Genomic DNA, 25,974 nt, shown 5'->3' with positions numbered 1-25,974 from the left:
ATCTAGGAACAAAGATTGTAGGCCATACTTACATAATGGGGGACTCTATCCTGGGAAGCAGTGATTCTGAAAAAGATTTGGGGTTTGTAATGGATAATTATCTGAACATGACACTGTGGCCAAAAGGGCTGATGTGATCCTAATGCATGAACAGGTGAATCTCAAGTAGGAGCAGAGAGGTTATTTTACCTCTGGTTTTGGCACTGGTGCAACCGCTGCTGGAATACTGTGTCCAGTTCTGGTGCTCACAATTCAAGAGAGACTGGAGAGGGTTCAGAGAAGAGCAATGAAAGTAACTAAAGAAGTAGACAGCATGACTTGCTGTGATAAACTCTAAGAGCTCAATCTATTTAGTTTAACATAGAGAAGATTAAAAGGTGACTTGATTACAGTCTATAAATACCTACATGGGGAACAAATATTTAATAATGGATTCTTCCATCTAGCAGAGAAAGGTGTAACATGACAGAATAGCTGGAAGTTGAAACTAGGCAAAATCAGACTGGAAATAAAGCATTTACCAAGTGTTGTGGTGGATTTTCCATCACTGACAATTTTAAAATCAAGATTGGATGTTTTTCAAAAAAGATATGCTCTAGGAATTATTTTGGGGAAGTTCTATGGCCTGTGTTACATAGGAGATCAGATGAGAAGATCTCAATGGTCCCTTCTGGCTTTGGAATCTATGAAGCATGTGTGTATCATTTCCACTGAGATAGCAGCCTTCATGCACAGGATGGGTGGGCTTGATTCCTACACTACTACTACTCCCTGGCTCTACAGATCATGAGGATCCTTGGCTGCTCTCACAGTATGCCCCGACCTCATTCTGTAAAGGGCATATTTTTCTCATTTAATTTCTACAACTGAGAGGATTCTACAAATTTTGTGTTTTCATCATCCAAAATAGTACATTATCCCAAACTGTACTGTCTGTTATTTTCATCAATACATTCATTATTAAAATTATTCTGGAAAATAATTATTGTTAACAATTTGTTTGAATATTCTATATTTGAAATCTGAAAAGCATTGGCTAGTTTTTATTGGACACATTAGTCACAGCCTATTGTTTTTTGTTCCCTGAGAGTTAGCAACTCTTAGAATCAGGTTTCTAGTGGGAATACTCAAATTTTGATTTTGAAAGCACTTTTCTGAAAATATTTGCTAACAGTCACTTCAAATTTGCTGTTGCTGCAAACATTTCTGCTAGAAAATTTGTCAGCTAGAAAAATAGAAATTGAAGGGAGTGTAAGACAGCCAAAATCAATCTGAACGGTTTGTTTGAGCAAATATTCATGAGCAATGTTTTGAGGCATTTGCTTCTTTTTACTGATGACATTGGAGGAATTGCCTAGCTCTGAGCAACTTTTACAATAGTTTTTCACAGCTGTGTGAATACAAAGGCCTGGTCTATACTAGGGATACTTTGGTGAGTGTAGCCATACCAGTATACGGTACCAGATGTAGAATATACCAGCACATCTGTTTTTTCCATTATAGTTTATTACAGCCCCCATAAATATAATAAGTTTTATCATCAAAAACACAGTTTTATTATTTATTAATATTTGTATTACTGTTTGGGATTTTTTTTTTGTATAACTGTGTCTACAGTCTTTTGCCAGCATAGCTACGTCAGTCAGAGATTACACCCATAACCAGCATAGCTATGCCGGCATAAGACTGTAGTGTAGATCTGGTTTATGAAACAAAAGTCTGCATTTTTACGCACTTGTTGTTGCCAAGACTTCTGTTTCACCATGAAACATGCAGAAAGTGTGAAAAAATTGACCCCATTCAGGGTCTGCCTACCAGTGCTTTCGCACTTAGTGACAACGCTGCCTACGCCGATGGGAGAGCTCCTCCCTTTGGCATAGGTACTCCACCTGCCTGAAAGACGGTAGCTAGGTTAATGGGAGAGCTTCCCATCAGGAATTAGGTCGGTACAACTACATCATGGATGGAAGAGATTAGGCCACTCAGGCCACCCCCCTGCCAGTAAGGGATAGTTCTCTACAGCATGTCAGGTAGTAACAACTAGCAGGAACAACCAATGTAGACAAAATTTGAACCAGTGATCTAGATGCAAGGGCTCTATATCCTGCTGGCAGTCTCCTGATCTTTCCTGACTTTTCAAAGTTTTCTATAATTTTTCCAGGATTATTTTTAAGTAATTTAATTTTGGTTTTTGAGTTTTGTTACTGAGCTGTGTTGATCTATGGCCATACAATTCTCCTGGAACCCAGTTATAATATGTGGATCTTGGTGTATTCATATCACGTTATTTATTAAAAATGCTCCCTCTGGGAACATCCTTACATCTGAGGTTATGAGTATTTGGAAAATAATTCAAAAACACACATTTAATTTCACTAGCAGCACTTTGGAGTAATGAGTTCTCCTGTAAACTTCGCTTCCATGTTAGGTTACTTTTGGCATGCTGTAGTTGCATTTCATTTGTCTGAAAAAAGGTGGCATTATAGGTCTATGTTGCTTTCTGCTAGTGCATGATTACCTGTAACGTACAGCATGCTTTACAATCTAACAGGTTAGCTGTTAAATTTTGTTGAGACCAGAAAAAAATGTTAAAAGTGAAAATGTAACTGGTAGGTTTCTTATTACTTTTCAGTAACCTGGAGCAAATAAGTAATAGCAAGGTTACAGGACCAGAGAATTTAGTAATCTCTTTTGAAACCCTCCCCCCCCCCCCACACACACACACAATTTATACATCCCTAAGCATCCTTAACAGGACTAGATGCAATTGCTTTACTACAATAACTGACTTAGGGGAAAAGAAATATCTCACTATCACTACATGTACTACAGATACAGAGAACTGGCAGTTTCAAGGTAAGGAAAAGCATTACATTAAAAGAAGATTTTCCTTATATTTGGATTTTTGATAGTCTTAAAATAAAATGTAAGTGAATTTAACGCTGTGAGAGGTATTGAATTGCCAGCACTGGGAGCTGAAGTTCTCTATGTTCAGAATATATAAAACATTACTGGCGGCAGCAGGAGCTGACCCAGACAGACTCTTTCTAGAACTGAAAGTGTACTTTGCTGTCCAAACTTAATCAGTTCTTGGCCTGCCCACTGAAGTGTCATTCAGGAAATTCTTACAACTGAAGTGATGATAATTACCACATAAAGCAACTTGAAGAGCAAAAAGTTGTTCTGTCCTGTGAAAAATAAGTTTAGAGTGTTTTGATGCTAATATTTCTACCCATTTGTGGAGACCTCCAGTATTTCTGATTTGTTTTCCTTCTGCCTCCTGGATTAGCCAGAGAGCATCCTCACTTTTTTTCTTGTTTGAAGATAATATATATGTGACAGGGTTACCATCACCCCCATACTTGTTTGAATGTTTTTCACAGTTTTTGTCACCTTCATGTTAGTGGAAGCTTGTGTTTTATGGGTAGCCTGATACTTAACCCTATATCTAGTTATATTTCTGGACATGAATAACACACTATCATAGCCTGAAAACTTATGTCAGTATAACTACATTGCTCTGCAGTGTGGAAAATCCACATCCCTGAGCCCTGGTCTACACTATGGGGTTAGGTCGAATTTAGCCTCGTTAGGTCGATTTTAAAATGAATGCATCTACACAACCAACCCCATTCCATCGACCAAAAGGGCTCTTAAAATCGACTTCTGTACTCCTCCCCGGCGAGGGGAGTAGCTCTAAAATCAACCATCCTAGGTTGATGAGATTTTCTGGTTCTGTGGATGAAGGGAAAGCAGTGGATGTATTCTTTCTTGACTTTAGCAAAGCTTTTGACACAGTCTCCCACAGTATTCTTGTCAGCAAGTTAAAGAAGTATGGGCTGGATGAATGCACTATAAGGTGGGTAGAAAGTTGGCTAGATTGTCAGGCTCAACGGGTCGTGATCAATGGCTCCATGTCTAGTTGGCAGCCGGTGTCAAGTGGAGTGCCTCAGGGGTCGGTGCTGGGGCCGGTTTTGTTCAATATCTTCATAAATGATCTGGAGGATGGTGTGGATTGCACTCTCAGCAAATTTGCGGATGATACTAAACTGGGAGGCGTGGTAGATACATTGGAGGGCAGGGATAGGATACAGAGGGACCTAGACAAATTGGAGGATTGGGCCAAAAGAAATCTGATGAGGTTCAATAAGGATAAGTGCAGGATCCTGCACTTAGGACGGAAGAACCCAATGCACAGCTACAGACTAGGGACCGAATGGCTAGGCAGCAGTTCTGCGGAAAAGGACCTAGGGGTGACAGTGGACGAGAAGCTGGATATGAGTCAACAGTGTGCCCTTGTTGCCAAGAAGGCCAATGGCATTTTGGGATGTATAAGTAGGGGCATAGCGAGTAGATCGAGGGATGTGATCGTCCCCCTCTATTCGACATTGGTGAGGCCTCATCTGGAGTACTGTGTCCAGTTTTGGGCCCCGCACTACAAGAAGGATGTGGATAAATTGGAGAGAGTCCAGCGAAGGGCAACAAAAATGATTAGGGTCTGGAACACATGACTTATGAGGAGAGGCTGAGGGAACTGGGATTGTTTAGTCTGCAGAAGAGAAGAATGAAGGGGGATTTGATAGCTGCTTTCAACTACCTGAGAGGTGGTTCCAGAGAGGATGGTTCTAGACTATTCTCAGTGGTAGAAGAGGACAGGACAAGGAGTAATGGTCTCAAGTTGCAGTGGGGGAGGTTTAGGTTGGATATTAGGAAAAACTTTTTCACTAGGAGGGTGGTGAAACACTGGAATGCGTTACATAGGGAGGTGGTAGAATCTCCTTCCTTAGAAGTTTTTAAGGTCAGGCTTGACAAAGCCCTGGCTGGGATGATTTAATTGGGGATTGGTCCTGCTTTGAGCAGGGGTTTGGACTAGATGACCTCCTGAGGTCCCTTCCAACCCTGATATTCTATGATTCTATGAATTTGGGGTAGCGCAGACGCAATTCGACGGTATTGGCCTCCGGAAGCTACCCCAGAGTGCTTCAATGTGACCACTCTGGACAGCACTTTGAACTCTGATGCACTAGCCATGTACACAGGAAAAGCCCCGGGAACTTTTGAATTTCATTTCCTGTTTGGTCAGCATGGCGAACTCAGCAGCACAGGTGACCATGCAGTCCCCCCAGAATTGCAAACGAGCTCCAGCATGGACCAAAAGGGAGACACTGGATCTGACTGCTGTATGGGGAAAAGCATCTGTGCAGGCAGAACTCTGATCAAAAAGAAGAAATGCTTGCTATGGGAAAGGTTGGTGCTGCAGTTTGAAACAATTCCCACATGTTATGCGTAAGAAGCCTACCCTGCGTACCCTTTGCCTTACAATGGCTGCATGGAAACTGAATTCTGTTGCTCAGCCATGTGTGATGTGTCACCATACCAGCAAGCGCTCAATATAAAAGGCAAAATGCGACCTTGTACTTAAAGCACACGTGCTATCTGCTGTGAATTGCTTGATTCACTATGAAAAAGTCTCCCTTTTGTTCTCAGAAATGTATCATCTTTAATTTTACTCTCCCTGGTTAGCAATACTCAACACAGTATTAACAACAAAGGGAAGAAATGCTAGCTGAAATAGGGAAAGAACAGGTTAAAGAATATTTAGGTAAGTTAGATGTATTCAACTTGGCAGGTCTGATGAAGTTCATCATAGGGTGCTTAGGGATCTAAGCCCTGGTCTACGCTACGAGTTTAGGTCAAATTTAGCAGCATTAGATCTATTTAACCTGTTGCTGAACAGAAATGTTCCCCGCTGTTAGCCACGGGGAGCAGGGAGGGTGGAGGGGCTAACCACGCGCTGGGGGGAGGCAAAATGCAACCTTGGAACGAAAGCACATGTGCTATGTATGTAATGTTAACAGTAAGGTTCACTGTGAAAGAGTGTACCCATTGTTCTACAAAATGTGTCTTTTTAAATACCACTGTCCCTTTTTTTTTCTCCACCAGCTGCATGTGTTTCAAGGATCACAGGATCTTCCCCTTCCCAGAGGTTAGTGAAGATTAGAAGGCGAAAAAAACGCACTCACGATGAAATGTTCTCTGAGCTCATGCTGTCCTCCCACACTGACAGAGCACAGACGAATGCGTGGAGGTAGACAATGTCAGAGTGCAGGAAAGCACAAAATGACCGGGAGGAGAGGTGGCGGGCTGAAGAGAGTAAGTGCCAGGCTGAAAAGAGGGCTAAAGCTGAAAGGTGGCAGCAGTGTGATGAGAGGAGGCAGGATTCAATGCTGAGGCTGCTGGAGGATCAAACTAATATGCTCCAGCGTATGGTTGAGCTTCAGGAAAGGCAGCAGGGGTACAGACCACCGCTACAGACCCTGTGTAACCAACCACCCTCCTCGCCAAGTTCCATAGCCTCCTCACCAAAGAACGCGGTGGGGGGCCTCTGGCCACCCAGCCACTCCAACCCAGAGGATTGCCCAAGCAACAGAAGGCTGGCATTCAATAAGTTTTAAACTTTTAAACTTTTAAAGTGCTGTGTGGCCTTGTCCTTCCCTCCTCCACCACCCCTCCTGGTGCTTCTCTCCTCCACCACCACTCCTGGGCTACGTTGGTAGTTATCCCCCTATTTGTGTGATGAATTAATAAAGAATGCATGAATGTGAAGCAACAAAGACTTTATTGCCTCTGCAAGCGGTGACCGAAGGGAGGAGGGGAGGGTGGTTAGCTTACAGGGAATAAGAGTGGACCAAAGGGTGGGGGGGTTTCATCAAGGAGAAACAAACAGAACTTTCACACCGTAGCCTGGCCAGTTATGAAACTGGTTTTCAAAGCTTCTCTGATGCGCACCGTGCCCTCCTGTGCTCTTCTAACCACCCTGGTGTCTGGCTGTGCGTAACCAGCAGCCAGGCGATTTGCCTCAACCTCCCACCCCACCATAAATGTCTCCCCCTTACTTTCACAGATATTGTGGAGCGCACAGCAAGCAGTAATAACAGTGGGAATATTGGTTTAGCTGAGGTCTAACTGAGTCAGTAAACTGCGCCAGCGTGCTTTTAAACATCCAAATGCACATTCTACCACCATTCTGCACTTGCTCAGCCTGTAGTTGAACAGCTCCTGACTACAGTCCAGGTTGCCTGTCTATGGCTTCATGAGCCATGGCATTAAGGGGTAGGCTGGGTCCCCAAGGATAACTATAGGCATTTCAACATCCCCAACAGTTATTTTCTGGTCTGGGAATAAAGTCCCTTCCTGCAGCTTTTGAAACAGACCAGAATTCCTGAAGATGCAAGCGTCATGTACCTTTCCCGGCCATCCCACGTTGATGTTGGTGAAACGTCCCTGGTGATCCACCAGTGCTTGCAGCACTATTGAAAAGTACCCCTTGCGGTTTATGTACTTGCCGGCTTGGTGCTCCACTGCCAAGATAGGGATATGGGTTCCATCTATGGCCCCACCAAAGTTAGGGAATCCCACTGCATCAAAGCCATCCACTATGACCTGCACATTTCCCAGGGTCACTACCCTTGATATCAGCAGAGCTTTGATTGCGTTGGCTACTTGCATCACAGCAGCCCCCACAGTAGATTTGCCCACTCAAAATTGATTCCCGACTGATGGGTAGCTGTCTGGCGTTGCAAGCTTCCACAGGGCTATTGCCACTCGCTTCTCAACTGTGAGGGCTACTCTCATCTTGGTATTCTTGCGCCTCAGGGCAGGGGAAAGCAAGTCACAAAGTTCCATGAAAGTACCCTTACACATGCAAAAGTTTCGCAGCCACTGGGAATTGTCCCAGACCTGCAACACTATGCGGTCCCACCAGTCTGTGCTTGTTTCCCGAGCCCAGAATCAGCGTTCCACTGCATGAACCTGCCCCATTAGCACCATGATGCCCACATTGCCAGGGTCCGTGCTTTGAGAGAAGTCTATGTCCATGTCCTCATCACTCTCGTCACTGCGCTGACATCGCCTACTCACCTGGTTTCTCTTTGCCAGGTTCTGGTGCTGCATATACTGCTGGATAATGCATGTGGTGTTTAATGTGCTCCTAATTGCTAAAGTGATCTGAGCGGGCTCCATGCTTGTCATGGTATGGTGTCTGCACAGAAAAAAGACGCGGAACAATTGTCTGCCGTTGCCCTGACGGAGGGAGAGGCGACTGACGACATGGCTTACAGGGTTGGCTTACAGAGAATTAAAATCAACAAAGGGGGTGGCTTTGCGAGAAACTGAATGACCCCCTCAAGGATAGAGCACAAAACCTCAAGGATAGAACTCAAAACTGGGTTTAGCAGGCCGTTGATTTCACAGAGGGAGAGAGGAGAAAATGAATACAAAACAAATCTGGTCTATTTCTTGTTTTGAGCCACTTCATCTATCTTTATACATCTTGCTGGCAGCAGACTGTGCAGTACAACCGCTAGCCATCGACATCTCCTGGGTGCTCAGCAGAAGACGGTGCAGTGTGACTGCTGGCCATCATCTTCTGCTGGCTGCTGATTAAAAGACAGTGCACTGCCGGTAGGACTGAATCACCATGAGACGAAACTTAAAAGGGAAATGACCTGGCTGAGTCACTCCCATGTTTGCCCAGGTGCCCCTGACCTCATCGAGGTCGGTTAAAAGAGCACCCAGGACTACGTCGATGATGGCTACCAGTCATACTGCACTGTCTGCTGCCAAAAGGCAATAAACTGCTGCTGTGTAGCAATGCTGTGTAGCATCTGCCAGCACCCAGGAGACATACGGTGATGGTTAGCTGAGCAGGCTCCATGCTTGCCGTGGTATGGTGTCTGCACAGGTAACTCAAGAAAAAAGGCGCAAAACAATTGTCTGCCCTTGCTTTCACGGAAGGAGGGAGGGTATTGGGGCCTGACGATATGTACCCAGAACCACCCGCGACAATGTTTTAGCCCCATCAGGCACTGGGATTTCTCCTCAGAATTCAAATGGGCAGCAGAGATTGCGGGAACTGTGGGATAGCTACCCACAGTGCAAGGCTCCGGAAGTTGACAGTTGCCTCGGTACTGTGGACACACTCCGCCGACTACATGCACTTAGAGCATTTGTGGGGGGGACACACAATCGACTGTATAAAAACGCTTTCTACAAAACCGACTTCTATAAATTCGACCTAATTTCGTAGTGTAGACATACCTATGATTCTGTGTCCACCTTTCAGTGGCCTATAAATAACGGGTTCATGGTCTTAGCACAGCTCCCAGTGGACAGCTGTCTCCATCACCAAAACCACGGTGCAACAAACCATTAATTGGCACCCTTATTAGCAATCTCAGCAGGGAGACCAAGAGCCAGATCTTAAACTGAACTGATGCTGTGCCTGGTGCAGCTGATCGTAGAGTCAGATGATGAGACATAAGTAGCATTACGTCACCTTTACAAACCCTTGATTCTTGGGCCAACCAGGGGCTGGTTCAGGCCTTAGTGCAGCTCAGAGCAGATACAGTAAATCACTCCAAGCTGCAGTGGCAAAGGGGCCAGGAATCACCAGAGCACAGCAGTATTCCATCCCAGCCCCATTCTCCTAACCCAACCATCAATATGCGCCATACTCTGGGGTAGAGCTGTCTGGACTTACTTACCCCACAGGAAAGGGTTGAGACACATGAGCAGGGCACTAGGTGGGGGCTTGCACCGGCACAGCACCTGCTGTTCCTTGTAGTGTGGATAGAGGAGTTTGGTCTCTGGGGCTGTTGGGCTGACCCCTTTCACAAACACTAAACTTGCTGGCTGATTTTTATTTTGAGAGGTGGATTCTGCACTATATTTTGTTTGCGTGAAGATCAATTTTTGAAAAATAAAGTGCTCTAAAGTAAACTTATTTGGTGGTTTTTAAGAGTTACTTGGGTCTTTTTTGCCCGACTAAATTATATTTCCATAATTCAAAGGACAAACCATCTTTTATTTTTATTTCTCTTACAACAGCAGTTCAATGTTCAAGGGCAGAAGCAACCAAATCTATTCCTCCCAAATGGATGACTTACACAACAAGCCAATGTAGATTACAAAGCCTGTATTTCTGTGATGAAGGGACAGTTAGGACTGTTCAAACCGTTTATTCCAACTCTCACTCCCTCACTCATCTTTTCCCTCCCCCACTGTAAACAAAGTCCACAGGACTAACAGGCCAATCCCTGCCAGCAGAACCAAGATTAGAAAAACACTGCTCAACCATATGTTCAGTCCTGACCAGCATGATCATTAGGAGCCTGACATCTGCAGATGGAGAGCACCTTTCACCATTCAGCTGTAACATGCTGCTCCTGCACTGAAGTCAGTGTTAGCAAGGCTTTGCTCAGGAGAAATTTTCAGCCATGGAACATATCCTTATTTTTCCAATTAATTTTTACTACAGCCATTGATGTGAAGTACCAACTATCTAAAGAAGATCTAAGAGAAAATCCATTATGAGGCAGCGATTGAAAAAGTGAACCCATACGAACCATTTTGGTAACGTCCTTTAGAAGGGAAAATCTCTTATAGCAAATGTTTAGTCAAAAGTAACCTGAGAGCTATTCATTCTGTAGGAATCCTTGCCAGTATTAGATCTGATGCACCCTTAAGAAAACCCATGCGACATACCAGCTTTATTTGGCCTTTAGGGCTGTATGGTAAGAGAACAGAACAAGCTAAAACAGGTTTTTAAATTATTTTGAAGACCAAGTGGACCCAGGCTTTATTTTTTAAAATAAAACCCATCTGCCTTCTTTTTAATCTGTGCAATAAGGACAGGAATCTTTCCTGCCTTACTCGTGAGTAGTCATAGTGAAAGCAAACACTTCCATAGTGAAAGCAAGGAGACTACTATACTTGCATGAGTAAGGGGAGCAGAATTGGGCACTGCATGGAATGGGTTTATACCAATATACTTAAGGCATAGTCAATTAATCCAGAACAAAGATTTAGATGAAATAGCCTGCTGCTGTACAATTAAGATTAATGATTATTCTTTTATTTCTGCAACAGTTAACTTGCATATGGTAAGGATCTTCATAATTGTTATCAGCAGTGTTCTGTGTTCTGTGTTCTAGCTGAGCATGAACCAAGTACTGTGTTCACATTTTTTTCCTGCAGCTGGGACCTTTGTTGCATTTTTTCTCTCTTTATGTAAAAAGGAAGAAAGTTTTCTATTCTTTAACTGTTGTTGTGCATTAGAACATGAACCAATCTGAAACAAAGAGTTAGGATTAAAAGATGTTCTAAATACAACATAGTAACTTAGAGGTTTCACTGGAACTTGGTTCCCTGTCTCCTAATAAACCACAATTAATCACATCCACAGTTGACCTTAGTACCACAGCGTTCAGTGATTTACCCACTTTTTCATTCTTCTGTGTACACTGGCTGCATTAAGATATTGGAAAGCAGCACTCATATTTGTTCAATAATAAAAAATTATAATAATGTTTCCCCTTTTCCTCATTTTTCTACATGTGTGCAGGCTGCCTGCTAGCTACAGCCAGCTGCCCCAAAGGTGGTTTCATTTTCTAGTTTATAGTTTGTGATATGTTGTGGGATCCGTTGAGATAAAGGTGCATTATAATCGGAGATATTAGAGGTGTAAAAAAACTATCAGGTCATCAAGTCCATCCCCAGATAATGAAAGATTTTTTCCTCGTGTGTATTATTTTGTGCTTTATCCAGTCTTGTTTTAAATAACTCACATGATTGGCTTTCTCCTCTTCCCTTGGGAGACTACTCCACAATCCAATAGATATAAATGCAAAAGATTAGGCTGAGTCTATAGCAACAGCCTACCACAAAAACTTTGTAGACAGCTGTGTTACGAGTCCTGAATGTTGTTAACTGAAAAGCTAGAGACCCACCTTCATCACAAGTATAACTGAGCAAAAATAGGAATTTCAGTCCTGTGGGAAATTCTGATGTTTTGACATTTGTTTTCATCCTGAATTGGGACAAAAAGTCAAAATAGCTAAATATTTCATGGAATGAAATGTTCTGAAATGTTTCATTTTTACATTTTTGATCAAACTGAAATGCTCTGACATTCCTGAATCAAAATGTTTCAACATAAAGCTATATCTGCCTTTTGTGCTGCTTGGCCAGACTACATCTGCCACAATACACCACAGTCTGAGGGGACACTGTAGTCCTGCCAAGGAGCCCAGCCCTCCAGAGAGAATGGGGGCATGAAGCATATCCTGCATTACATACCTTAGCTGTTAAATAGACTATACACAGTCATTTTTCTGCCTTTCATAACAAACACAATACTCACACATCCAGAAATGTTCAGCAGCACTAGCATCCTTGGAAGGGGTTAACTATGTGAATGGAGCGTGTGCAGCACCTACAGAACGTAAGGCTCTGAATGGCTAACGAAAACAGGTTACTTTTCTCATGAAACATACTTCCTACCCAAATCAAATATAAGACCAGGTGGCACTGACCAGGGAAATCATGAATTTCAAGCCTTCTATACACTGGCTGGGGAAGTGTGGTTCACTAGAAAAATGCTAGCACATTTTCACTGGTCAGTGTAGTCTAGTCCTTCTTTACTTTGACCTCCTGTGATGGATTATTGCAATATTGTAGTTTGGGCTTCAGAGCGGTGTCTTCAAAAAGGAAAAGATATGGTTATTTCTCATCAAAATGAAATGACTTATAGGGCTGCCTTAAGTGGGGGAGGGGGAAAGGAGGAGTATCCTAGAGGCTTGTTTGCCAGGGAGACAGCAGGAGCAGCTGCAGCTCTGTTGTTATTCGTGTGTGTGCATGAGAGTGTGTGTATATGTGTATTTGTCTGTGTTCGTGTTAGTGTGTGTATCTGTGAAATCAAATTCAATTTGATTCAATAATACCTTATTGGCATGCCAAGCTGTACAAATATTCCCAGGGCAAAAGAAATAGACCCCCTTAGGTATCTGTCAATGGCAGGTACAAACTGCCCGGGATGTGGAGTTGTTCTGTGTCTAGGGTTTTATCCCATGTATTCATTCATTTGTCATCAGAGTTCATTTGTGGACCTGATTTTGTACTTTTTTAATGGTGACTTCAAGTGATCTGCTGGCAGGTTACTACACCAAACAGTTCCACCTCTGAAATCTGTCTCCTTGGGTCAGGGTTTGTTTGGGTTTTTTGTTTTTATTTAACTTAATTTGTGTTTGTTTTGTTTTGTTTTCCCCTCAATGCTTTTTGATAAAAAATCTTTTATGATTCCTGATAACTTGATGAAATATCTTTCCCAATCTTGTTCATATTTTGGATGTTGAAGTAGGAAGCATCACTCCATCTCTATTACATTGGTTGTTCAGACCCTCCTGTTTCAATTTGGACTGTTGCTTGTGTCTTCCTATTTCTACTTCTAGTTTATGGTCACTGATTCGGTATTTGGTGAGAGTTCGCCTGAGCTTTGCACATTTCACTGTAGTGAGGTAGTCTGTTCGTGTGATAGAGTGAGAAGTCTAGCCTGTTGTCTATATGTCTGTTCTTCACAGTGCTTTGTTACTGATGGTTTGAGTATTGTTCTAGCATCTTTAGCATTTTTCAGTTTTGGATGGAGTGGTTTCTTTCATAGGTAGGACGTGAGAATTATGCAGCCCAGAGAGTGGAAGTATATAGATCAGACTTTCATTTAGGCTTAATGTTTGATCCTCTGAATCGTTGCAGTGAAGGGAGTGTTTGCTGCTTTGGTTGGGATGGCATCAGAATGGAATGTTTTTAGGAGTAGTTTTATTGGATTGCTGTGTCTACCTAGTGGTTTCTTAATGTAATATAAGGCCCACAGAATTTTTTTCTTGTAATGCTTTTATAGCCAATCTGAAGTTCACTGACATGTCTAATATGAGGCCCAGATATGTGTAACTTAAGGAGTGTTCAATTTTCACACCTCTGTTATAAAATTTCATTCTGTTTTGTTTAAAGCTTTTTCTGTTTTTTCCAGGTTAACCCTGAAGGGCCCATGTATTGCAGTAGGTTTCTAGCTGACGCAGGCTTCTTTGTAGACTATCTTGTAGGAGACGGTACTTCAGGGCATCAGCCTACAGTAACCTTTTTATCTCTGAGTTGTTTAGTTGGAGTCCAAGGTTTGGGGAGTTTTGCAAAGAGGTTAGTAGATCTTACGGTGGAAAGTGTTGCACTGAGATTACATCCCTGTTTTACTCCTTCTTGCTTATGCTTTCTGTTTCCATGATAGTTATTTTTTATCCTATATATGATGGATTCATACATGGATTGAATTAAGTCATATATTTTCCCATGGTTTCTATTTTATACCAATTTACAGTTCAGTCCTAGGTGCCAAAATGAGTCAAAAGCTCTGCACTGTCAACTTCAAGCATTTAAAAATCATGAGTCAGGCTCAGGCCCCAAAAAATCATATGATTTGAATAACATCATATATTTTGGTTTCCTTTTATTGCCTTCTGGTTTCTGAGCCTTTAGGGTTCAGTCAGGTCACATGTTCAAGCTTTACTTTGCAGTCATAAGGACTACAAACCCTTTTTTCCCCCATGAAATCTGGGATTTTCACATAATCATGTGTCTACAGGAGCTGGGGCTTCAAGAAAAACAGCATATATCATGAGACTCGCAATAAGATCATGAGAGTTTGTATTTTAAAGCTATATTAAAGTCTGTAAAGACAGCAAATATCATTCCGCTATTTTTGTCTGGGTGTCTTCAGAGTAAATATATTGTGGGTTGTGTTGTTGATTGTTTTTTTCTTCACAGAGGAAACCAATTTGATTTTCATAGATTGTGGTGTTATTGGTCTGGTATTTTATTATCATTTGGGGTCTCAGTCCTGCACTATTGAAGACAATGGTAGTTTTCCAGCTGCCTTCAATAGCATAGAATCAGGCCCTTATTGAGGATGCTATAGAACAGTTTGCTGATCCCACACCTAAATAAAACAGAAACCTCTGTAGCTGTTGGGCTTAAGGACACCTGTGCCCACCCCTGTCCATCTCCTGGTCTGCCCCAGACAGCTGTGTGGGAAAAGGGAGTCAGCTATGTGCTCACCTCCAATCAAGCAGAGCCAATCAAATTCCTACCTGCTCTCCCCAGAGCTCCTATAGCCCAGAGCAGTTCTTTCCTTCCTCCCCTGTGCAATGCAGCAGGCAGACAGCAGGGGAGCAACTGAACAGGTGAAGCAGAGACGGGGAAGCAGCTGTTCAGAGCAGTGGCGCTGGAAAACTTTTAATAGTGCGGGTGCTGAAAGCCAGCCCCTTTACCCCGTCCACCCTCCCCGCCCCCGAGCTGAGGCCAGGAGCAGGGCAATGCCTCCAAGAGGGAGACCCGGAGAGGGATAAGGGGGCCAAGGCTGGGACCACAGCTGGGGGGTGGGCGTGGGGCCAACAGCTGGGACCCCAGGTGTGGGGCCAGCAGCCAGGACCCCAGGCACAGGGCTGGCAGTTGAGCCCATGTGCAGGGCCGAGATCACAGCCCATGTGTGAGGCGGGCAGCCAGGAGCCCATATGCAGGGTCAGGAGCAGATAGGGTGACCATATGTCCTGATTTTATAGGGACAGGCCGATATTTGGGGCTTTTTCTTATATAGGCTCCTATTACTCCCCACCCATCCTGATTTTTCACACTTGCTGTCTGGTCACCCTAGGATCAGAGTCTGGGCATGGGGCCAGCAGCCAGGATCCCTCCTGCAGGGCCGGGAGCGGAGCCCCATGTGAAACCTGGGGGTGCTGCAGTACCCCCACACACACTCCTAGTTCCCACACCTATGATTCAGAGTGCTCTTTGCTCAAGACAGAGCTTGTCCTAGGGCTGCAGGTGGGAGGCAGTTGGGCAGACAATCCCCTTTCTCCTCCGTGTGGTGACAGAACTGATTCAAACTCATCAGGTTCAAAATTTCAGGGCTCAGGGATCATATTTTCAAATTGTAACCAAATACAAGTTTTCTTTTTAACGCAGTTGCCGTTGAGAGCCACAATTTAATGCCTTGAAGGCCACTGATTGGACACCACGACTTTACAGCATTTACTTGCTGTTCCTTATAACCACTGTGGCAGTGGGCAGGGCTATCTTTGCCTAGCCAAGTCTCATGTGGTATGGCCATGTCATGGCATTCTGAATAAATCAGAGATTTAGGGCTTGTGTCCAAAGACCAAGGGCAGTCTTGTATCTTCCAGCTAGTTATAGCACGAGGTCATTTTCATAATTTTGTGAATAGTAATTTATGCCTACAGTTGTGAAGAGCATCCAGAATATGGAAGTGAGAGTTTACTACATTGTATGTGTGTGTATTACTATATATTATATATATATAATGCATAATATATATTATATAATGTATTATTTCTATCATATTGTTATCTGTCTTCTTACTGTATTCAGGTTTGGTTATGCATGTTTCTACTATTATGGGCCCATTGCTAGTGATGAGGCTAGGGCTGTATCTTGAATTGATGCTCTGGAGCTTTTCTGTGTAGGTGGTAATGCGTGGGAAGTCGCTGAAACCTTCTGTTGTCCAGTTCTGAGCTAAGTGGTCTTATTGGATCTAGGGTCAGGGCTACATCTTTAATTAGACTAGTAATTATTCCTATTCCTATCCCTGCTTTGCCCAAGAGTACCTTGTCACATAGATGATTTTTTTGTTGTCTGTATCACTGTGCGTCAGTGTCAGCATATGCATGTGAGTTTTAATATATGTGTACCAGTTTTCCTGTATAGTGGCGTGTGTATCTGTCACGGCATGTGTCAATATTGGGGGAAGTTATGTGTGCAGCAGTGTGAGTGTGATTGTCACTGCCTGTCAGTATGGGGGGGGAGGTGTCATTGTCACTGTGTATGTCAGTATTGGTGTATATTTGTGGGTGCAGCAGTGTGTGTGTGTGTATGTGTATGTCAGTGTCACTCCATATCAGTATTGCTGTGTGTGTGTGTCACTGTCTGTGTCAGTATTAGGGTTGTGAGTGTCAGCAGATGTAAGTGGTGTGTGTGTGTGTGTCAATATCAAAGTATGAATCAGTATTGGCAGTGAGTGTGTCATTGTTACTGTGTATGTCAGTGATAGGAGTGTCAGTGTCATTGGGTAGCAATATGTGTTGGTTGTGTGTGTCATTATGACTGTGTGTCAGTACTGGTGTGTGTGTGTGTAGTAATGTGTGTGGGTCAGTGTCACTGCATGTCAGTATTGGGGTGTCAGTGTCATTGGGTGTCAATACGTGTTGAGATGTGTGTATTATTATGACTACGTCAATACTGGTGTGTTGGGGTGTCAGTGTCAGTCTATTGTGTCAGGGTTGGGGTACCGGTGTCACTGGGTAGCAGTATGTGTCCGCGTGTCAGAGTTGGGGTACCGGTGTCACTGGGGACTAGTATGTGTTGGGGTGTCAGGGTTGGGGTATCGGTGTCACTGGGTAGCAGTATGTGCTGGGGTGTCAGTGTGTCAGGGTTGGGGTACCGGTGTCACTGGGTAGCAGTATGTGTCGGGGTGTCAGGGTTGGGGTACCGGTGTCACTGGGTAGCAGTATGTGTCGGGGTGTCAGGGTGGGGGTACCGGTGTCACTGGGTAGCAGTATGTGTCGGGGTGTCAGGGTGGGGGTACCGGTGTCACTGGGTAGCAGTATGTGCTGGGGTGTCAGTGTGTCAGGGTTGGGGTACCGGTGTCACTGGGTAGCAGTATGTGTCGGGGTGTCAGGGTTGGGGTACCGGTGTCACTGGGTAGCAGTATGTGTCGGGGTGTCAGGGTGGGGGTACCGGTGTCACTGGGTAGCAGTATGTGTCGGGGTGTCAGGGTGGGGGTACCGGTGTCACTGGGTAGCAGTATGTGCTGGGGTGTCAGGGTGGGGGTACCGGTGTCACTGGGTAGCAGCACGTGTCAGGGTGGGGGTACCGGTGTCACTGGGTAGCAGCACGTGTCGGGGTGTCAGGGTGGGGGTACCGGTGTCACTGGGTAGCAGCACGTGTCGGGGTGTCAGGGTGGGGGTACCGGTGTCACTGGGTAGCAGCACGTGTCGGGGTGTCAGGGTGGGGGTACCGGTGTCACTGGGTAGCAGTATGTGTCGGGGTGTCAGGGTGGGGGTACCGGTGTCACTGGGTAGCAGCACGTGTCGGGGTGTCAGGGTGGGGGTACCGGTGTCACTGGGTAGCAGCACGTGTCGGGGTGTCAGGGTGGGGGTACCGGTGTCACTGGGTAGCAGCACGTGTCGGGGTGTCAGGGTGGGGGTACCGGTGTCACTGGGTAGCAGCACGTGTCGGGGTGTCAGGGTGGGGGTACCGGTGTCACTGGGTAGCAGCACGTGTCGGGGTGTCAGGGTGGGGGTACCGGTGTCACTGGGTAGCAGCACGTGTCGGGGTGTCAGGGTGGGGGTACCGGTGTCACTGGGTAGCAGTATGTGTCGGGGTGTCAGGGTGGGGGTACCGGTGTCACTGGGTAGCAGCACGTGTCGGGGTGTCAGGGTGGGGGTACCGGTGTCACTGGGTAGCAGCACGTGTCGGGGTGTCAGGGTGGGGGTACCGGTGTCACTGGGTAGCAGCACGTGTCGGGGTGTCAGGGTGGGGGTACCGGTGTCACTGGGTAGCAGCACGTGTCGGGGTGTCAGGGTGGGGGTACCGGTGTCACTGGGTAGCAGCACGTGTCGGGGTGTCAGGGTGGGGGTACCGGTGTCACTGGGTAGCAGTATGTGTCGGGGTGTCAGGGTGGGGGTACCGGTGTCACTGGGTAGCAGTATGTGTCGGGGTGTCAGGGTGGGGGTACCGGTGTCACTGGGTAGCAGTATGTGTCGGGGTGTCAGGGTGGGGGTACCGGTGTCACTGGGTAGCAGTATGTGTCGGGGTGTCAGGGTGGGGGTACCGGTGTCACTGGGTAGCAGTATGTGTCGGGGTGTCAGGGTTGGGGTACCGGTGTCACTGGGTAGCAGTATGTGTCGGGGTGTCAGGGTGGGGGTACCGGTGTCACTGGGTAGCAGTATGTGTCGGGGTGTCAGGGTGGGGGTACCGGTGTCACTGGGTAGCAGTATGTGTCGGGGTGTCAGGGTGGGGGTACCGGTGTCACTGGGTAGCAGTATGTGTCGGGGTGCCAGTGTCACTGGGCAGCACTATGTGTTGGGGTGCCAGGGTTGGGGTGTCCGTGTCACTGGGTAGCAGCACGTGTTGGGGTGTCAGCGTGGGTGGGTGCCTTTCTATGGCCCTGCATCTCTCCAGGCTGCTGCCCATCCAGGTGCTGCGGCTGCACACACAGTCTCCATGGGAACCCGAGCGGCCGCGGCTCGGCGGGGGGCGGGGAGGGGGAGGAAGCGCTCAGCCTCCTGCTGCTGCTGCCGCTGCTGCCGGGCCTGCCCCAGCTCCGCTCCCTGCTCTGCCCCCCTCCCCACCAGGACACTCCACCAATCCGGAGCGGCGCCTGCGAGCCCCGCCGGCGCTGGAGGTATTTCTGTGTTACTATAGGAACAGGAGGGGTGGGAGGCAGGGAGAGCCTCCCCCCGCCCCGCCCCGCCCCGCCGGGCCCTGAGTGCCAGCCCGGGCCCTGAATCAATTAACCCAGCAGCCGCCGCGGCGGAGCCGGGAGGCAGCCGCAGAGACGGGCCCCCAGCCCATCCGGTGTCTCGCTGCAGCCTCCGCACCCGGCGCGGCTCCAGCTGGCCCTGCCCCGGCGGCACCCCCTGCCGCAGCGGGGGCTGGGGACGAGGAGAGCGGGGCCTGCGGCCCGGAGGGTGGGACGGGAAACCCTGGTGCCCCACGGAGCCCCTTGGGGCGGACTTCCCTGCCCTCCGTGTGCCGCAGTGCCAGGGCCGCGGCTTCTCCCCCAGGGGTTACCCGCAGGGGAAGGGGGAGGCGCCCCAGCCCCAGTCCCCGCTCCAGGGAGTCTTGGTCAGCCTCACACAAAGGCCGGCGGCGCCACACTGCTGCCCCCGCTGATGTTACAGGGAGGGTCCCAGTCCCCATCCCACTCCCCCTCCCCCGCCTTTGTTTTACTGAGCGGCGCCCCCTGAGTGGGTCGGACTAACCTAGAGAAAACCACCAGAGCAGCCAGGCAGGGCCCGGGGCCCCTTTTTAAGCTGCCAGCGCTAAACTCTTTGATTCACCCGGCCGTCTCTCTCTCCCAAGGTGTATGCTAAACACAGGGTGTGTGAGATCCGTTTCTAGGTTGTTATCCGGCTGTTGAACGCACAGGCAGGGAGAGGCGCTTGTAGGGGACAAACGTGTACTACGCAGCACCTATCGTACAGGAACGGTATTTTCAACAAGAAATCTGGACTGTACCTAGTTTAGGAAACCGTACAGACTACGGGAATGACGAGGGAAAATAAAAGCGGCTAAGCGACAAAGTAAAGCCCAAGATGAGGCTGCCTTGGCTGTAGGCAAAAATTAAGAGGTGAACAAGGTGCCGAAGAGTGAGGTGTATCCCCCCCGTTAACTGTGAAATAAAAGCACTGATTTACCGTGCCGGCTATAGGGGGAGGGGAGGAAGAAATGTCTTCCAATTGCTAAACCAGTGGCAGATATATGTATTGCTCAGTTCATTCATTATATCCACGAGTCATAGTCATGCATAATGAATGTTTCACAGGTAAGAAAAATTATTCCCATTAATTTCAATTGATATTTTAGCCATCACAGATATTTGTCTATGGAATTTCAGTGTTTTTTCACAAGTGAGGGTTGAGATGTTTTCCTCTTACTGCATGATCGGAACAAAGTTTAAATGGCTCCAGAAAACACATCAATATAACAAGCAAAGGTTTGTTCGCAATACCATGCTCAAAAGACAATAATTATAACACTCCCATTTTTATTTTATACACAAAAAATGAACCAGATTTAAATTTGATAATTGTTCCTGAATCATGTTCCTACTTCTGTTAATATCTATGCAGATCTTAGAGTCATTTAAAGAATAGATAGGATTTAGCTTTATTTTAAATGACAAAATGTTTATGCCTGTAAATAAAAAACTTGCAACATGTGACCTTAGAGATTAGTACTAAAATTAAATTCAAGGGGGTATGTTAATGCAAAATTGAACATGCAAAAAGTTAGAAAATTCAGTTAATGTTCCCACAGCACTATAGCTTGGCCCAGCATACACATGACAGATGTAATATTTGCGGGGCTGTGCTGTTAAATATATGTTTTACTAGGACTAAGTTAATGTTGTGGTAGTAATCTTAACCTTTGAATTTCCTGCAGAACTTCTCTCTTACTGCCAGTATTTTCTTAGTCTTGTCTGGGTTCACCATTAGCCATCCAGGTGTAAATTTTGAGTAAATTATTGAGAATCCTGAGAGATGGTGCGGTTTACCTTTGACATAGAGAGATGATGTTGCCTATATACTATTGATACTTTAGCCCATGTTGTTTAACCAGCTCTTCCAGTGGTTAAAAAATAGATGTTGAATAACAGGAAGAGATAATTGATCCTTGCTGAATAATATGGGGGAGAGGAATAGTTGCCCATAATGATCCTCTGGTTCAGTTTGAGAGAGAGAACCTGAACCATTTAAGGGCATTCACCTTTGAGGTTTCTTTTCAGGATGGGTGTATTTGGTATCTAGTGTCATAGGTACTGTACAGCATGAGGAGTACAGATGTATTTTCTTTGTCTCTTGGCAGGAAAAGATCTTCTCCCTACTTTACAGAAGCCCTTAGCACATGGCCAGGGAGCCACGACTGACTCAGCTGCACGCAGCAGAATCCTAATCTGCTTCCAGAGAGTTCCACGTGTGAATAGAATCACTGTAAAATGGCTCAAGCCATCTGTGATATGGAAGCTGGGTGCGCCTGAAAATCTGACCCTGTATATTCTTTAAAAAGTAATGAAAGTGCTGACACCCAAATACTATTGTGGTAATGTGTAGTATTATGAGCAAGTTACTGCCATTTGTATTACTATCTAGAATTTTTAGAAGTATTAGTGCCCAATCCTGCTTCTGTTGAAATCAGTGGGATTTTGATACTGACTTCAGTAGGAACAGGATTTGTTCCTAAAACAGTAAATTTCAGATTACAATGGTACAGTATTGTCATACAGTAATTCCTAAATTCAGTCATTCTGGCCTTGGAAATTTGCTAAAAATTAACATACAAATGATTTCAACTAAACTCGGCATATTTACCATATTTCCACTCTCATCATGTACAAAATTTTGTTTAGATAAATAATAAGACAGATAAGTTATTGCTCCGGATGGTAGTGGGTGGATTGGACCTAATAGATTCTCCAGTTAATTGATTTTTAAAATTTTATTTTAGAGTAGCCTAGATTTAGAAGCCCATTTCTAGATCTCCTCTTGTGTGCAGCTTAGGCTGCATCTGGTTACTCACTAAAATAATATGCTTTCCAATCAGAGATTAAAAAAATTTAAATGCAGGCAACATAGTGGTTCAACTAACTAATGTTACATAAGCGTACTGATCCTACTACCCATAGATGATACATACATTTGACTCTTAGCTCCTGTAGTTGCACTGGAATGCAAACTTAGAAGCAACAGGCCTCAAGGTCTGTAAGTACAGACCGTGTAAAAAAACAAAAATATATGGCTTTTAGTAAATGACAGTCGGCAATTGCAAAGGCAAGACAAGAACTGAAGAAGAAAATGGGTAACACAACACATATCAAATGGACATTACTGCTATTATCTAACTGTATCTGAACATATTCTAAACTACAAAGTGGTATATAACCTTGTGTAACCTATCACTTAAATCACCTTCCGTGCCAAGTGACTGCAGGACAAGTAATGTGACACCAATTTTTAAAAAGGCTCCAGAGGTGATCCTGGCAATTACAGACCAGTAAGCCTAAGTTCAGTACCAAGCAAACTGGTTGAAACTATAAGAAAGAACAGAATTATTAGACACGTAGATGAACATGGTTTGTTTGAGGTCAACAAACATGTGGACAAAGATGATCCAGTGGATATAGTGTTCTTGGACTTTAAGAAAGCCTTTGACAAGGTCCCTCACCAAAGGCTCTTAAGGCAAGTAAGCAGTCATGGCATAAGAGGGAAGGTCCTCTCTTGGATCAGTAACTGGTTAAAAGGCAGGAAACAAAAGGAAGGAATAAAATGGTCAGTTTTCAGACTGGAGAGAGGTAAATAGTGATTTCCCCCAGTACTGGGACCAGTGCTGTTCAACATATTCATAAATGATCTGGAAAAATGGGTAAACAGTGAGGTGGCAAAATTTTCAGATGATATAAAATTACTCAAGAAGTTACGTCCAAAGGAGACTGCGAAGAGTTACAAAGGGATCTCACAAACCTGGGTGACTGGGCAACAAAATGGCAGATGAAATTCCATGTTGATAAAAGGCAAAATAGTTGGAAAACATAATCCCAGTTATAGATACAACACGATGAGGTCTAAAGTAGCTGTTACCAGTCGAGAAAGAGATCCTGGAGTCACTGTGGATAGTTTTCTAAGAATATCGGTTCACTGTGCAATGACAGTCAAAAAAGCTAAGAGAATGTTAGGAATCACTAGGAAAGGGATAGATAATAAGACAGAAAATATCATAATGCCATCATATAAACCCCTGGTACACCCGCACCTGGAATACTGTTTGTATTTCTGGTCACTCCATCTCAAAAAAAATATATTGGAAATGGGAACGGGCAACAAAAATGAATAAAGGTATGGACTGGCTTCAATGTGAGGAGGGATTAAAAAGACTGGGACTGGTCAACTTGAAAAAGACAAGAGCAGATATGATTGAGGACTATATAATCATGAATGGTGTGAAGAAAATGAATACGGAAGTGTTATTTACCCCTTCACATAACACAAGAACCACGGGTTACCTAATGAAATTAATAGGTAGCAGGTTTAAAACAAACAGAAGGAAGTACTTCTCCACAGAATGCACAGTTAATCTGTGGAACTCATTGCCTGGGGATGTTGTGAAGGCCAAAACTATAACTGGGTTCAAAAAAGAATTAGATAAGTTCATGGAGGATAGGTCCATCAATGGCTATTGCCCAAGATGGTCAAGGATGCAACCCAATGCTCTGGGTGTCCCTAGGCTTCGGACAGCCAGATGCTTGGACTGGACAACAGTTAGTTAATTGCCCTGTTCTGATCATTCTCTTTGAAGCATCTGGCATTGACCACTATCAGAAGACAGGATACTGGGCTAGACGGATCACTGGTCTGACCCAGTATGGTCATTCTTACGTTCTTAAAGTATATGTCATGTTTATATTCAGGTGTGCACATGTATGTAACGAAAAAACTTTTGAGTATTAGCAGCAAATATATTCTAGTTAGCTATGATGATGGGTGCTACACTCATGTTTAAAATAAATAATACTGCATTGTTGAGTAATAAACTGTACTTAGAAATAAGATGTGGCAGCATTCATTGTTAGAAGGACAAATTTCTGCAGAAACAAAACTTTAGTGAAAAATGGAAAACATAATTTTCCCCTCATGTTCCGAATATTTCCAGTGGTTAGGTAGTTGATAATTTGTGATTGCTCCATTTGCAGGTAGCATTGTATGTTGGGCTTCATAAACTTTGAGGCTAAACACCAATAGCCCAAAATACGGAAAACTTCCTTACTTTTTACCTCATTTACTTCATAACTCATTACCTTTATTACTATTAATCTGAATTTGGTACTGTTTGCCATTGGAACTACTGTTGCAAAAGCTGTGGAAGAGGGAGAATAGAAAGCTTTTAAAATAAACAGAAAAAATGTGTGGGAGGAGAATGTTTAGTTAAAAAGGTGAGAAGGGAAGGTAACTATGTTTCATGTCCTTCGATGTAGGTAGAGTTCAAAAGTCTAAAGCCAATGAAACATTCTCCAACTCAGACCCTCTCGAACAATCAGCGTGAGGATTTTCATAAATAAGAAGTATACACTTTATTGTGATTGGCTGAGACAATTACAGTAGAATATGTTATAAGCAAAGAATAAAGGCCATATTCAAGAGTAGTGTGAGCTAGTGCAACTCAGTGAGGTCACTCTGAAGATTACATCAAAGCTAAATTTGCCTGTAAGTGTGCACTGAAATGAATGACATAAAATCAAACCCCTTTAACCATGTGGTACATACATTTATTAGACAATAGCCCCTCATATTGGAATATTTTATGGCAAGGTAAGTAGGGTAATTATAGTTAAATTAATGTTAAAAAATATAAAATAAGGAATTTTATTTTAATAAATTAGGTTGACACCTTGCTTCACTACCCAATCTACCACCAGCACTCATTGATATCAATGGACTTATGCATGGAGTAAGCACGGTATACTACTCAGTAGGTGAACTTCACCCCCAGGCAGAGGATCAGTACTAGGCCTATTCATCACTAAAGACCTACAAAAGACCTCGAAGTAGAGTGCATAATCCTTGTGCTATGAAGTTGTTTATATGCTTGTGATGGCCCTCTCCCAGTGCTGAATTTGACCCCATGCAAATAAGGGTGGCAGAATTGGGACCTTAGTAACAGCTGACCCAAATTCATCTTCTTCCCCAACTTCTTACAGTTACAGTTCCTTAATTGTTCCATATGTCCTCCTCTGGCTTGCTCACTGCTCCTACTAAGTGAGTTTCATTTAAAGATTAATGAGTTGTTATAACGTAAACAAATACGTTCCACTTTATATATTGCTTACCTTCAAACTGCAATGGATGGTGCTAGTTAATTAGTTAAATGCTTATATAAAAAAGTACATACGTTGCTAATATTACATTTCAATATTTGTGAAAAACCAAGTTTTTTTATAAATATAGAAAAATCAGTAATTACCAATAGAATTATTTGGTAAAATTCCCAGATAGATAAATAATTATCAGAAAAGCCTTAATCTATTACAATTCTAGAATTTTTGTTGAAAAAAACTTCCTAATATTCTTAAACATGAAGCTAGCTCACTATCTCCTGTTTAAGAGCACATTTTCCCACTCTTTTTTGAAAATAGTCTCCATGGTTAAAGTAGACAGAGATGCAGCTAAAGTGGTATTTACAGTTGCACTACCTCATTATCACACTCCTGATCCTAAGTCCAGGTGTATTCTTTGCAAAATTAGGATGTTCTGGAGAGAGCAACATTGGTATTTGCTACACAGAAGAGCAGCTAGGGGG

General features: G+C 44.4%; 1 protein-coding gene and 1 long non-coding RNA gene across 4 annotated transcripts in view; one reads left to right on the top strand and one right to left on the bottom strand.

Moving 5' to 3' along the window:
- The window catches only part of NOL4 (nucleolar protein 4), a 253,520-nt gene that overhangs the window by 213,810 nt on the left and 13,736 nt on the right, over positions 1 to 25,974 (bottom strand). The gene's annotated exons all lie outside the window — the stretch shown is intronic.
- Positions 19,435 to 21,716, top strand: LOC311516578. The gene is made up of 2 exons (XR_014710450.1): positions 19,435 to 20,449; positions 21,493 to 21,716. It is a non-coding gene; the product is annotated as an uncharacterized lncRNA (long non-coding RNA).

Source organism: Lepidochelys olivacea, assembly GCF_965140295.1.
Source record: "Lepidochelys olivacea isolate rLepOli2 genome assembly, chromosome: 2".
Lineage (NCBI taxonomy): Eukaryota > Metazoa > Chordata > Testudines > Cheloniidae > Lepidochelys > Lepidochelys olivacea.
This window is presented reverse-complemented; position numbering and strand designations above follow the sequence as displayed.